This window comes from Podarcis erhardii, assembly GCF_964252035.2.
Source record: "Podarcis erhardii genome assembly, chromosome: W".
Lineage (NCBI taxonomy): Eukaryota > Metazoa > Chordata > Lepidosauria > Squamata > Lacertidae > Podarcis > Podarcis erhardii.
Genome location: NC_138506.1, coordinates 1,622,749 through 1,635,600, shown reverse-complemented (window position 1 = coordinate 1,635,600; position 12,852 = coordinate 1,622,749). Strand labels below are relative to the sequence as shown.

The 12,852-nt window shown below is 43.0% G+C and overlaps 1 protein-coding gene across 1 annotated transcript in view; it reads right to left on the bottom strand.

Moving 5' to 3' along the window:
- LOC309333185 (putative CENPB DNA-binding domain-containing protein 1) overlaps positions 1-2,272 on the bottom strand; it is a gene marked incomplete at its 3' end in the record, with an annotated part of 108,564 nt that extends 106,292 nt beyond the window's left edge. The window contains exon 1 of the mRNA XM_081846585.1: positions 2,193-2,272. The remainder of the gene's footprint in view (positions 1-2,192) is intronic.
- Between the last annotated feature and the right edge of the window lie 10,580 nt (positions 2,273-12,852).

Below are 12,852 nucleotides of genomic sequence, written 5' to 3'. Positions count from 1 at the left end.
AGAAAGCAAAGTCACATACAAGTATAAATCCAAAATCCTCTAGAGGGAGTTCAAATATATCTTGAGGGGAAAAGCCAAGTTGTTAAAGTAAATGATTTATAACTCCAATTAATCCAAAGCTCCAATACTTCTAAAACAATGTCCAAACAGCCGTTAATTTCCAAAGGACCTTCAGTTTTCTTGTAGATAACAGAGTTGGTCTTAAAAGCACAACAGTGTCTCTAACAAGTGCCAAAAAAAGTTTTTCAATGTAGCAGTTCCAGTAACACTCAGCTTGTAGCAAACCCTAATAACAAAGTGTCAAAGTCTGCAATCTGACAGTTCTGTTAATCAGGCAGTCCAATTGCCTGGGTTTCTCAGTGAAACTGTAATTCCAAAAGAAGAGGTAAGACACAGTCCATATTTAAAAAAATAAATCACTTAAAAAAGTTAAATCCTAGTTTAGCATATAAACAGCTCCAGTAGAGGCGCAGATTGCTTGTTTCTTAACGCCTCTTCAAAGGCTCCAAACATCAAAGTCCTTTGCTTTAGATCTTAAGCAGAAGCGGAAGACGGACTTCCTGGTTGCGTCTCCCGCTTTTTACCGAATTTATAATAATTTAGTCTCCAATTCTTACTGTCCTTTCTTACTCACGGTGTGATGGCCTGGGATTCCGATTCAGAGGCTGAACCAGAGGAATCCCAGCCTGCACAGGAGTCCCCGCCTCCAGGGCCGGCTGAACTGGGGCAAGACCTAGATTCTGAGGAGCCTGCACCTGTGTCAGATCCTCAGGAGCAGGCACCAGGTGAAACCCTTCTGGCCCCAGAGGTGCTTGAGGACTCAGTGGCTACAGGTGAGCCTCCTCCGGGGCCCAGTAACCCTTCGGCCTCTCCTGAACTACAGAGGCGAAGGGAACTGGTTGCTCCCAGGAGGAGTGCTCGCCTTAAGGCCAGAGGAGGCGGGGCTCCTGGGGGCCGGGACCGCCCCTGGCCTTAGAAGAAGATAAAGGTCAGTCAGCCCGGTCCCAGGTTGCGGGAGCAACGTCGTTGTTGGCTTCAGACCTTCCAGTGTTCCTGTTCCCTGCTCGGCCTCCTGTTCCTGACCTTCCAGCGTTCCTGTTCCCTGCCCGGCCTCCTGCTTGATCTTCCAGCGCTCCTGTTCCCTGCCCAGCTCTTCTGCTTCTGACCTCCCAGCGTTCCTGTTCCCCGCCCGGCTCCCTGTTTTGGACCTCGCCTCTCATCTCGTGAACTCTGACTACGATCACGGTACCTTTCCCCCGGAACCAGCACACACGGGTTGTTACTTTTCCAATCGAATGTCCCCAGGAAAAAAGGTCAGCGCTCACCGACAGCGGCTATGCGGCTTCACTCCACAGGAATAGCGATCGACTCACAACACCGCTCCAGCCCTTCCACGTTCCGAGACCCCTTACGGGGTCCCTTCTTCGTTTCGGGGGGCGCTTCTGGTGCCCGCTGAGTCCCACGACCACAGGCTTTCGCTGCCTGTGGGTTTCCAATGTGGGTCTCTGCTTCGCCGTAGCGGACGACCCGTTTCCGTGGAGCTTCCCCCTCACAGCGCAAGGAGGACCGCCATTGCCGTTCGCGCCGCCTCCGGAAGTCTTGCCTTGAAGACTTCTGGCTCGCCTGAGGTTCCTGGCTGTTCCCAGACGAGGTCTGCGTGCAAGGCCTTGGCCTTCTCACAAATGACGGCCTCAGTCACTGTGTCCCCTGCACGCTGCTTCTCTTCTAACCAGATGAGCAGCAACTTCTTGACCTCCTCCAGAACAGCTGGGCGGTTCTTCACGATCCTGGTGACTCCCTTGGCTGCATCAGTCGCAAGGATCTTCTCCCTCATCTTCAGGATGGTCCCGATGGTCGATGGATTCCTCCCGTACTCCCTGGCGAGGTCTGTCACACGCATTCCGCCGTCGTGCTTCCGGATGATCTCCTCCTTCATTTCCAGCGTCACCTTCTCCTTCCTCTCGCCGGCCTCTGCAGCAGCAGTCTTCTTGGGTCCCATGGCAGCACAGCTCCTACCTTCGTAAACTCACACACACACAAAAAAATCAGTGCTGTGCTTCAAATCCAAAAAATTCAAAAGCACCCAGCCACCCACCACACAGAAATTCAAACCCAGAACCAAGTCCTTGAATCCCAAACACCCCAACCCAAAATCCAAAAACCCCCCAAAAAGTTTTAAAAGTTTAACTTACCAAATGGATGCGAAAGAAGTTCTGGAAAAGCTTCAACAATCAATCACCGAAGTCTTCAGAAACCTCAAATGGCTGCAAAAGAAGTTTTGGAAAAGCTTCAAAAAACACCAAAGTCTTCAAAAAACCTCAACTGTTCCCCCAGCCACCCACCCACCACACAGAAATTGCAAACCCCTCCCCAACTGTTGCAAACCCCTCCCCAACTGCTCCCCCAGCCCCTCCCCAACTGCTGCAAACCCCTCCCCAACTGTTCCCTAAAGCACCCAGCACACAGAAATTCAAACTCAGAATTTATTTTTTAAAAAAACAACATGGCCCAATGGTCACAGAAAATCATAAAAATTCAAAAAAAAAAAAAACCCCACAAGCTCCCGGATTCTTGCAACCCCCCCCAACACCAAGTCCTTGAATCCCAAACACCCCAACCCAAAATCCAAAAACCACAAAAAAGTTGAACTTACCAAATGGATGCAAAAGAAGTTTTGGAAAAGCTTAAAAAATCAGCAAAGTCTGAAAAAAGGCTACCAAACCGCGTGCTAACAGTTGCTCCTCGAAGTCAGGTCGCAACTGCAGCTCTTGAAGCAAAGCACCCTTGGTTTTAACGGTTTTAAGACAAAGGAAACAAAGTCGCAAGATGTTTTCGTCTTGCGAAGCAAGCCCATAGGGAAATTCGTCTTGCGAAGCAACTCGAAAACGGAAAACTCTTTCGTCTAGCGAGTTTTCCGTCTTGCGAGGCGTTCGTCTTGCGGGGCACCACTGTATGCATGCCACCCAAATATGTTATTAAAACCTTCTAAATCCAGAATGTCAGTGTTTTCAAGAAGCAGCCATTCTCTCAGCCAACAAAATGCGGCTGATTCATAATAAAGCTTAAGGTCTGGCAGGGCAAATCCACCTCTTTCTTTGGCATCAGTTAATATCTTAAATTTTATTCAAGGCTTCTTGCCCTGCCAGACAAATCTAGAAATATCTCGCTGCCACTTCTTGAAACATTCCATTTCATCCAAAATTTGCAATGTTTGGAACAATAACAGCATCCTTGGCAATACATTCATTTTTATGACAGCAATTCGGCCTAGCAATGATAAATTCAAATTTGTCCATATTTCTAAATCCTTTTTCACTTCCATCCAACATTTTTCATAATTGTCTTTAAATAAATTCACATTCTTAGCAGTCATATTAACCCCTAGATATTTCACTTTCTTGACCAGTGTTAATCCTTTTTTTATATATATATAAATATTTATTAAGGTTTTTAAATATAAATGCACACATAATAAACAATCTTACTTCTTTTACAACAATTTCATCACTTCTTTGGACTCCCTCACGTCTCCCGCTCCCATTTACATCGTTAAAATTTTTTTCCAAACAAATTATCAACTTGTTTACAATCTCATGTCCACTCATTCAGATATAATCTAGCACTTCTTCCAAAAATTTTTTATATTTTCTTTAGTCTCACTTATCATCAAATTTAAATCTAGTTTAGTGGTGGCCAGTTTTTTATAATCTAGCATCCTTCTTAACATTCAACCAAATTACAATGTTTTTGTAGATACATCTTAAATTTCTCCCAGTCTTCCTCCATCTTCTCTTCTCCCAGATCACGGATTCTGCCGGTCATCTCGGCCAGTTGCATATAGTCCATCAGCTGCATCTGCCACTCTTCCAGTGTGGGTAGATCTTGAGTTTTCCAGTTTTTTGCAATGAGAATCCTTGCTGCCGTTGTTGCATACATAAAAAATGTTCGATCCTTCTTTAACACCTTCTGGCCGACAATACCCAGAAGGAAGGCCTCTGGTTTCTTTGTGAAGGTATACTTAAATACCTTTTTCAGCTCATTATATATCATTTCCCAGAAGGCCTTCACCTTAGGGCATGTCCACCAGAGGTGAAAGAATGTTCCTTCATTTTCTCTGCATTTCCAACATTTATTATCAGACGAATGGTATATTTTGGCAAGTTTAACTGGGGTCATGTACCATCTATATATCATTTTCATTACATTTTCCTTCAGAGCATTACATGCGGTGAAGTTCAGCCCAGTGGTCCACAACCTTTCCCAGTCCTCAAACATAATGTTATGCCCAATGTCCTGTGCCCATTTTATCATAGCCGATTTAACCATTTCGTCTTGTGTATTCCATTTTAGCAGCAAGTTATACATTCTAGATAGTACCTTGGTCTTTGGTTCTAACAATTCTGTTTCTAACTTCGATTTCTCCACCTGGAACCCTAACTTTTTGTCATTTTTAAAAACTTCTTTAATCTGAGCATAATGTAACCAGTCTCGCACCTTATCCTTCATTTTCTCCAAACTCTGCAATTTCCAATTGTCTCCATCTTTTTCTAATATTTCCCAATATTTTGGCCATTTGGCCTCCATATTGGGTCTTTTTCGGGCCTTAGCCTCCAGAGGTGAAAGCCACCTTGGAGTTTTATTTTCCAATAAGTCTTTATATTTTGTCCAGACATTAAACACTGCTTTCCTGACAATATGGTTCTTAAAGGCCTTATTGATCTTAACTTTGTCATACCATAAGTATGCATGCCAACCAAAAGCATTGTCAAAACCTTCCAGGTCCAGTACGTCAGTGTCTTCGAGAAGTAGCCAATCTTTTAGCCAGCAGAAAGCTGCGGCTTCATAGTACAACTTTAAGTCTGGCAGGGCAAAGCCCCCTCTTTCTTTCGCATCTGTTAATATCTTAAACTTAATTCTGGGCTCTTTGCCCTGCCAGACAAATTTAGATATATCTTTCTGCCACTTCCGGAAGCACTCCGTTTTATCCACAATCTGTAATGTTTGAAACAAAAACAACATTTTTGGCAATACATTCATCTTAATAGCAGCAATTCGGCCTAACAAAGAAAGCTTCAATTTTGTCCAACTATCCAAGTCTCTCTTAATTTCAGACCAACATTTTTCATAATTGTCCTTGAATAGACTCAGGTTTTTTGCTGTTATGTTTACCCCTAGGTACTTTACCTTTTTAACCATAGTTAATTCTGTTTCTCTCTGAAACCGTTCTGACTCTATATCTGTCAATTTTTTCCCCAGCACCTTGGTTTTCTGTTTGTTTAATTTAAATCCCGCCACCCGACCAAAGTCCTGAATCAATTGTAATACTCTTTTCGTACTAGATTCTGGCTCCTGCAGGGTCAAAACTAGGTCATCTGCAAAAGCTTTAAGTTTGTATTGTTTCGCTCCGACCTGAATCCCTTCCACCAACCGGTCCCCTCTGATCATATTCAAGAGCACCTCCAGAACCGAGATAAATAACAAAGGGGAAATCGGGCAGCCTTGTCGTGTTCCTTTTTCAATTTTGAACTCTTCTGTAACCACATTGTTAACTATCAGTTTGGCCTTTTGTTCTGAATATATTGCATCAATCCCATTCTCAAACCCCCGTCCCACTCCCATTTCTTTCAAATTTCCCTTCATAAATTTCCAAGAAATGTTATCAAAGGCCTTCTCCGCATCTATAAAAATTAACACTGCTTTTGTATTTATGTCTGTTTGCAAAAGTTCCAAAATGTCAATAATGTTCCTAGTATTAGCAAACATATGTCTACCTGGGAGAAAGCCTGCCTGGTCTTTATGAATTACTTCATTAAGAACTCTTTTTAGTCTGCTTGCCAAAATGTCTGCAAATATTTTGTAATCCACATTCAGAAGGGAAATGGGACGATAGTTTTTGAGTTGTGTCTTTTCAGTTTCAGATTTTGGTATCAATGTGATAAAAGCTTCCTTCCACGATTCCGGCGCCTTCTTCCCTTCCATAATTTCATTACAAACCTCCATCATTGGTTGGATCAGATAGTCTTTTAATATCTTGTAATACTTGGAAGTCAGGCCATCTGGCCCTGGAGATTTGCCCAGTTGCATGTTCTGAATGGCTTGTTCAATCTCTTGTTGTGTTATTTTGTTGTTCAGGATTAATCTGTTTTTTTGTGACAACTTTGTTAGTCCATTTCTTTCCAAAAATTGTTTAATCTCAGCCTCGTCTTGCGGCCCTTGAGTGTATAATTTTTTGAAGTATCTCTGGAAGCACTTTCTAATTTCCATGGGGTTCTGAATGTTTCTTCCTTCAATTTCTAGGTTTGTAACTGTATTTAATTTCTGTCTCTTCTTCAACTGCCAAGCAAGCAGTTTCCCACATTTATTCGCCGATTCAAAAGTTTTTTGTTTCATTAATTTAATCTTCCATTCTATTTCTTGGTTTATCAGTTTGGAATATTGTGCTTGGTATAGTTTAATTTCTCTCAGAATCGGCTGTGACTTCGGATTTGATCTTAATTTCTTCTCCAATTCTTTAATTTTCTGCAAGATCTTATCTTTCCTTTCATTTTGTGTCCTTTTCTTTACGACGTTCTGTTGTATCAAGAACCCCCTCATCACAGCTTTGCTTGCGTCCCAGATAGTTCTTTTTTCCACCGTAGTGTTCATATTTATTTCGAAATAGTCCTTCAGAGTTTTTTGGGCCTTCTTAATAATCTCCTGGTCTCTAAACAAGCTATCGTTCATCTTCCATCTAAAGGAGCCGGTTGGCAAAAGTGTCATATCCATCTTCAGCGCGTTATGGTCGGAGCAGGTCTTTGGGCAGATTTCCACTTTTCTAACCTTGGGTGCCAGACCTCTAGTTATCCATATTTGGTCGATTCTTGTCCAAGTCAGCTGGGCTTCAGAGAAGAATGTTCCCTCTCTTCCCAGGGGGTTCATATTGTCGGTCATTTCAAAAAAGGTCTTTGGTAGTCTGCCGTCTTTTGTAACATTTTGATTTTGTGACTTATCCATGTTAGTCGATACGACCCCATTCATGTCTCCCATCATAATAATGTTGTTGTAGTCCAGATAGTCCAGCATAATCTCATGCAACTTCTTATAAAATTCCGATTTCCCGTCATTTGGTGCATAAATTCCTAATATCAGAATCTTTTCTCCTTGATGTTGTATCTCAATTGCTAAGATTCTTCCATGTTCATCTTTAAATAAAAATTTAGGTGACAGGCTCTCTTTTGCATATATCACCACTCCTCGCTTCTTTACTCTGTCCGAAGATATAAATTCTTGACCAAGTCTTTTGTTTATTAACACCTTTCTATGGAGCCTAGTCACATGTGTTTCTTGTAAGCAGATAATGTCCAATTGTTCTTTTTTTAGTATATAAAAAATTTTCCTCCTTTTTTCCGGGATGTTACAGCCATTAATGTTCCAACTCAAAAGTTGCAGAGACATCCTGAATAAATCTGGTTATTTTTCAAGGGGTGGTACCTTATTTGAAGGATCTTCAGGGTCCAAGGGTGCAGGTACCTCTGGTGTTTCAGGCCCTGGAAGTTGATCAATTCCTTTGTGAAGGTCCTCTCCGTATACGTTCAGAAATTTATCTCTATCTTCCAATGTTCTGATTTTGATCTTCTTCCCTCTAAAGGTAAAAGATAGTCCTTGAGGAAATTCCCACCTAAAGATGATTGAATTCTTCCTTAGTAATCTTGTCAACTCCAAGTAGTTAGATCTAAGATCTAACAGTTGTTTAGGAATATCCTTGTAGATCTCAATTCTTTTGTCCAGAATGTCCAGTGACTTTCCGTAGTGTAGGCCCAGAATCTTGTCCCTTTCCTCCTTTGACCTCAATGTTATCAAACAGTCTCTGGGCTTCTCTTTCTTTATAAGTCTTCCGAGCCTAAAAGCTGAAACAATTTTAAAATCCTTTTCCTCTAAGCTCCAAAATTTGGAGAATTCTTTGGTCAAAAACTCAGCTAGGTTGCCTTCTTCCACTTCTGGTATTGCTCTTATCCTTAAATTGCTCTCCCGGTTCCGCAGTTCAATCATAGATAGATAGGTCTGGTGTTCACCTACTTGTTTGCAGAGTGGTCTTACCTCTTGTTCTAAATTTTCAAGTTTTTGGCTGGTATCTTCAGCCAATTTCCGATTTTCCCCTGCAGCCTCCTTCAATTCTCCAATTGCTTGAGTATTCTGTGCAACTTGTCCAGATAATTTATTTAAACATTCTGTGTTCTGGTCAATTTTATATGTTTGCTCATCGGCCTTCTTGTCCAAAGATTCTACTTTCTTGTCCAAAGATTCTAATTTTTCAAAAATTTTCTCTAGAATAGCAGTGCTTGCCCCTGAGGCCATATCTTCCAATTGTAATTCCTCAGTTTCTCCCTCCCCTGCCCGTGGCAGAGAGGCAGCTTCCTCCTCAGAAGGCAAAGTAGGCACAGATGATCTACGTGCCTGTGAGGCTGCGGTTAAAGTTGTCAAAGTTGTTTGTTTAGTTCTTCCTCTCCTTCTTGCACCACTCATTCCAAGTTATCTAAAAGTCAAGGTCAAGCTGAGTTGTTCCCATGAGAAAGCAGCAGCCCAGATGGTAACAGTCAACAGAGGGCCGGGAAAAGGAAAGTAAAATACGAGTCACTGCTATAAGTCCCAAATCCTCTAGGGGGAGTTTAAAATATTTCAAGGAAGAGATCAATTTCAGTTAAAATAAAGTCAAATTTCTAAAGTCCAAGAACCTTCAATAAAAAAATTTTCAGCAGAGTTAGGGTTTAATACAGCAACAGTGTTTCTGGTGGTGCAAACTGGTAATCCAAATGCCTCAAAGTAGCAAGTTCAGACTCTCTCAGATTGTTTCAAAGTTCAGATTCAAAGTATCCAAACTGCAAACTGCAAACTGAGAGCTCAATTTCTCAGGCAGCTCCAGCACCTGGGGTTTTTAGTTAAAATGTAGCTCCAAGAGAAGAAAGATATCCCCATGCAGCTAAAATTTATAAAGTCCAGTACATAAAATTGTTATTCCACTTGAGATAAAGTTCAATGGGTGCTCAGATCAAATAGTTTAAAAGGTCTCTCTTTGCCTCCACTCCTCCAGCTCTTTGCGTTCAAGTTCAACGGGAGCGGAAGACGGACTTCCTGTTTTTCGTCACTCCGCTTTCAGCCAAATTTAATGTTTTAAAGTTCCAAATTGCATACAGTCAATTATTTACTCACGGGTTGTTGTTTTCAAAGCAAAAATTTCAGGAAGAAAGGTCAGCGCTCACTGGCAACAGCTACGCGGCTTCAGTCCGCCGATTGCGGAACGACCCTCAGCGCCTCAGCCTCCTCCACAATCCGGAGCCCCTTACGGGGTTCCTTCAACGTTTTGGGGGCCGCTACTGGCGCCCGCCGGGTCCCAGGACCGCAGGCTTCTGCCGCCTGCGGGTTTCCGTTGTGGGTCTCCGCTTTCGCCGTAGCGGATGACCCTTTCTCGAGCGGAGCTCCCTTCCCGGTTAGGAAAGGGCAGCCATTACCCTTCGCGCCGCCTCCGGAAGTGTGACCAGTGTTAATCCTGTCTCCTTCTGAAACCTCTCTCTCTCAGTCACTGTTAGGTTTTTCTCTAAAACCTTAGTTTTCATCTTGTTCAACTTAAAACCCGCTACCTGACCAAATTCTTGAATTAGTTCCAATACTCTTTTAGTACTAGATTCTGGCTCCTGTAATGTCAATACCAGATCATCAGCAAATGCTTTCAATTTGTACTGTTTAGCTCCGACTTGTATACCTTTAACCAATTGGTCCCTTCTAATCATATTTAGCAAAACCTCCAGGACCGATATAAAAAGCAGTGGCACTTTGAGACCATACAAGGATTTTTTTAGAACACAAATCAATCCTTTCTTTACCTATATTCCGTCAGGTGAATGCATATAAATCTGTTCGCCCAGGTCCCCGTACAGAAATGCAGTGTTGACATCATGATGAGAAACGTTTAGTTTCTCCTTTGCAGCAATTTTGAGCATAAGCCTAATGTTCTCATACTTCATGGTGGGAGAGTAGGTCTTGTGATAATCTTGACCTAGTACCTGCGAAAATCCTCTTGCCACTCTGGTCTGTCTTGGCCTTAAAGACCCATTTGCTATCAATTAGCTTCATTCCTGGTACGATTGGAACCAGTTCCCATGTTTTGTTTCTCTCTAAGGAATTAAGCTCAGTCTGCATGGCATTTAACCATGGTTCAGCATCCTTCGAGGTTAACTCTTTGACCTCTTGGAAGCTTGAAGGCTCTTGAATCTTCCCTGAGTTATTTATAACAGTTGTAGCTGTCTTTCAAACTCATCAACAAATCTTTTAGATGGTCTGCCCTTTGTGGCTCTTTCAGATCTGCGAATTATGCACAAGTCTTCAGGACTAATCTCCTCTTTCTTAGGAGAATCGCGGCCAATAGTAAACTGTGGCTCCAGACCCCAATCAGTGTCAGACTCTTCGGATGGTCTGAGTGAGGCCTTTGCACTCTTGTAGTCTGCCGTGTCATCACTGTCATCAGCAGCACTACCACCTCTCATTGAACTGGTGTCTGAACCTGTGTCATCATCAGATTTCTCATCATTATTAGTATCAGGATAACATTGGAAAATTCCTACATTTTCTCCCCACTTTGCATTATATTCAACACTCCTAGTGAATCTCACTGTCTTCGTGTCAGACATTAATACTGTAAGCACCTTTTTCGTATCCCACGAATATTCCATGCATACCACGTTTGCTCAGCTTGGTGCTCTGAGGTGTGTGAACCCACATGTCAGAACCAAAAATTCTCAACTGTTTAACAAATGGTTTCCTGCCAAACAACTTGTCATAAGGTATGCAACCTATTGGTGAAGAAATTTTTCTGTTATGCACATAAGTAAAACAATTGAAAACTTCGGCCCAATATGAATCAGGCAAATTAGCATCACTCGAGAGATTTCATGCCCTGCTGGAACGTTTGATTTGCCCTTTCACAGAGACCATTTTGCCATGGAGCTCTGTTGGATTCCTTTCTCAGCTAGAAAAGCTTCAAACTGCTGAGAAGAGAATTCTGCCGTCAGTGAAAAGACAACCCACTTGTCTCTTGTGGGCATTCTGCAGCCAAGCGCAGAATTCCTTGAACTTAGGAAACGCTTCTGACTTCTACTTGAGCAAGAAAACATAAATATATCTTGAAAACTGATCTATCCATACCATGAAATATTGTGCTTTACCTAAAGATGGCTTTAATGGACCAACAAGGTCTGCGTGCACAATTTGGTAGGGCTCTTTGGCTTCCCTGCCAGATATTTTACCCTTTGGAGCAATCATGTTCTGCACATGATTTACCGTATTTTTCGCGCCATAGGACGCACCGGACAATAGGACGCACCTTGTTTTAGAGGGGGGAGAACAAGAAAAAAAAAATCTCCCCCTCTCTGCCCAGCGCCCCTTCAGCGAAGCGGCAGGAGGCGCTGCGCAGAGAGGGGGAGAATTTTCCCCCTCTTGTTTTCCCGCTCTAAAACAAGGTGCCGTTTAAGGTGCGTTCAGGCGGCTACCTTGGAAGCCTTGGAGAGCGAGAGGGGTCAGTGTGCACCGACCCCTGTCGCTCTCCAGGCTTCAGGTTCCTTTCGACCTGCTCTTTGGGGCTGGCGGGGGGAAGCCCACCACCAGCCCCAAAGAGCAGGTCAGGGAGCAGCGGAAAGGCGCAGCGGAGAGGCTCCTGCCATAGTCGTGCGTCACCTCTCCAGCTGGCTATGGCTTCTTTAGCCCCGCACGCGCTCTCCCAGCTGGAGAGGTGGCGCGCAGCTAAAGAGGCTCCTGCCATAGCCGCGTGTCACCTCTCCAGCCGGGAGAGGGTCGCGGGGATATGGCGTCTTCGCTCCATAGGACGCACACACATGTCCCCTTCATTTTTGAAGGGGGAAAAGTGCGTCCTATAGAGCGAAAAATACAGTACATTTCATGTGAAATCTGCAGAGTTTAATGGTCATCCCCTTTACCAGATCAGGCATCTTGGCAATGGCCTGAAAATTTAGATGACCGAGCCTCCTGTGATGGTCATGGAAACAATTTGCATGCGAAATTTTGTTAGTAGACATTGCACAACACATCTGATTACTTCGCATATCAACATCAGTATCAACATCATCATAGGATAATAAGAATAAGCCATTCACACAGTCAGCATATAGATCTCTTCTGTTCTTCCTGATGATACATTTCTTCCTGCTGAAGGAAATGTTCAACTCTTGCACTGTGAGCTGAGAAATGCTCAGCAAGTTGTCCACCAAACCTGGAACAAAAAGAACATTACAAATCGTGGTTTGCCGATTCCTTCCATTTTGCAGTGTACTCAACATCCCTAGTGAGAAGAACTATGTTGGTGTCAGACATCAATACTCTGTACTGGCCTTTTTTGTAACCCAGAAATATACCGTGTGCACCACATTTGCCGAGCTTCTTGCTCTGTGGTGTCTCCACCCACACGTGAGACCCGAAAATCCAAAGGTGTTTGACATAGGGTACCTTCTGGCACAGTTTCTCATAGGGTGTGCATTTCATAACTTTGGAGTATCTCCTGTTATGAGTTTAAATATAACAATTCAGCAGTTCAGTCCAAAACTCATTTGGCAAGCCTGCACTAAGCAGTAACGCTTTCATGTCCTGTTGCAACACTTGGTTTATCCTTACACACAAACCGTCGTTCCATGAAGACTTCTGGGTAGCAACTTTGTGCTTCACCCCTTGTTCAGCCAGGAAACTCCCAAATTCCTGTGAAACAAAATCCTGTCTCTGATCTGTGAAAAGACAATAAATTTTCACATCATGAACAGATTTTACCCATGCACAAAATTCTTTGAACTTTGTTAGAATCTGATTCTTCCTTTT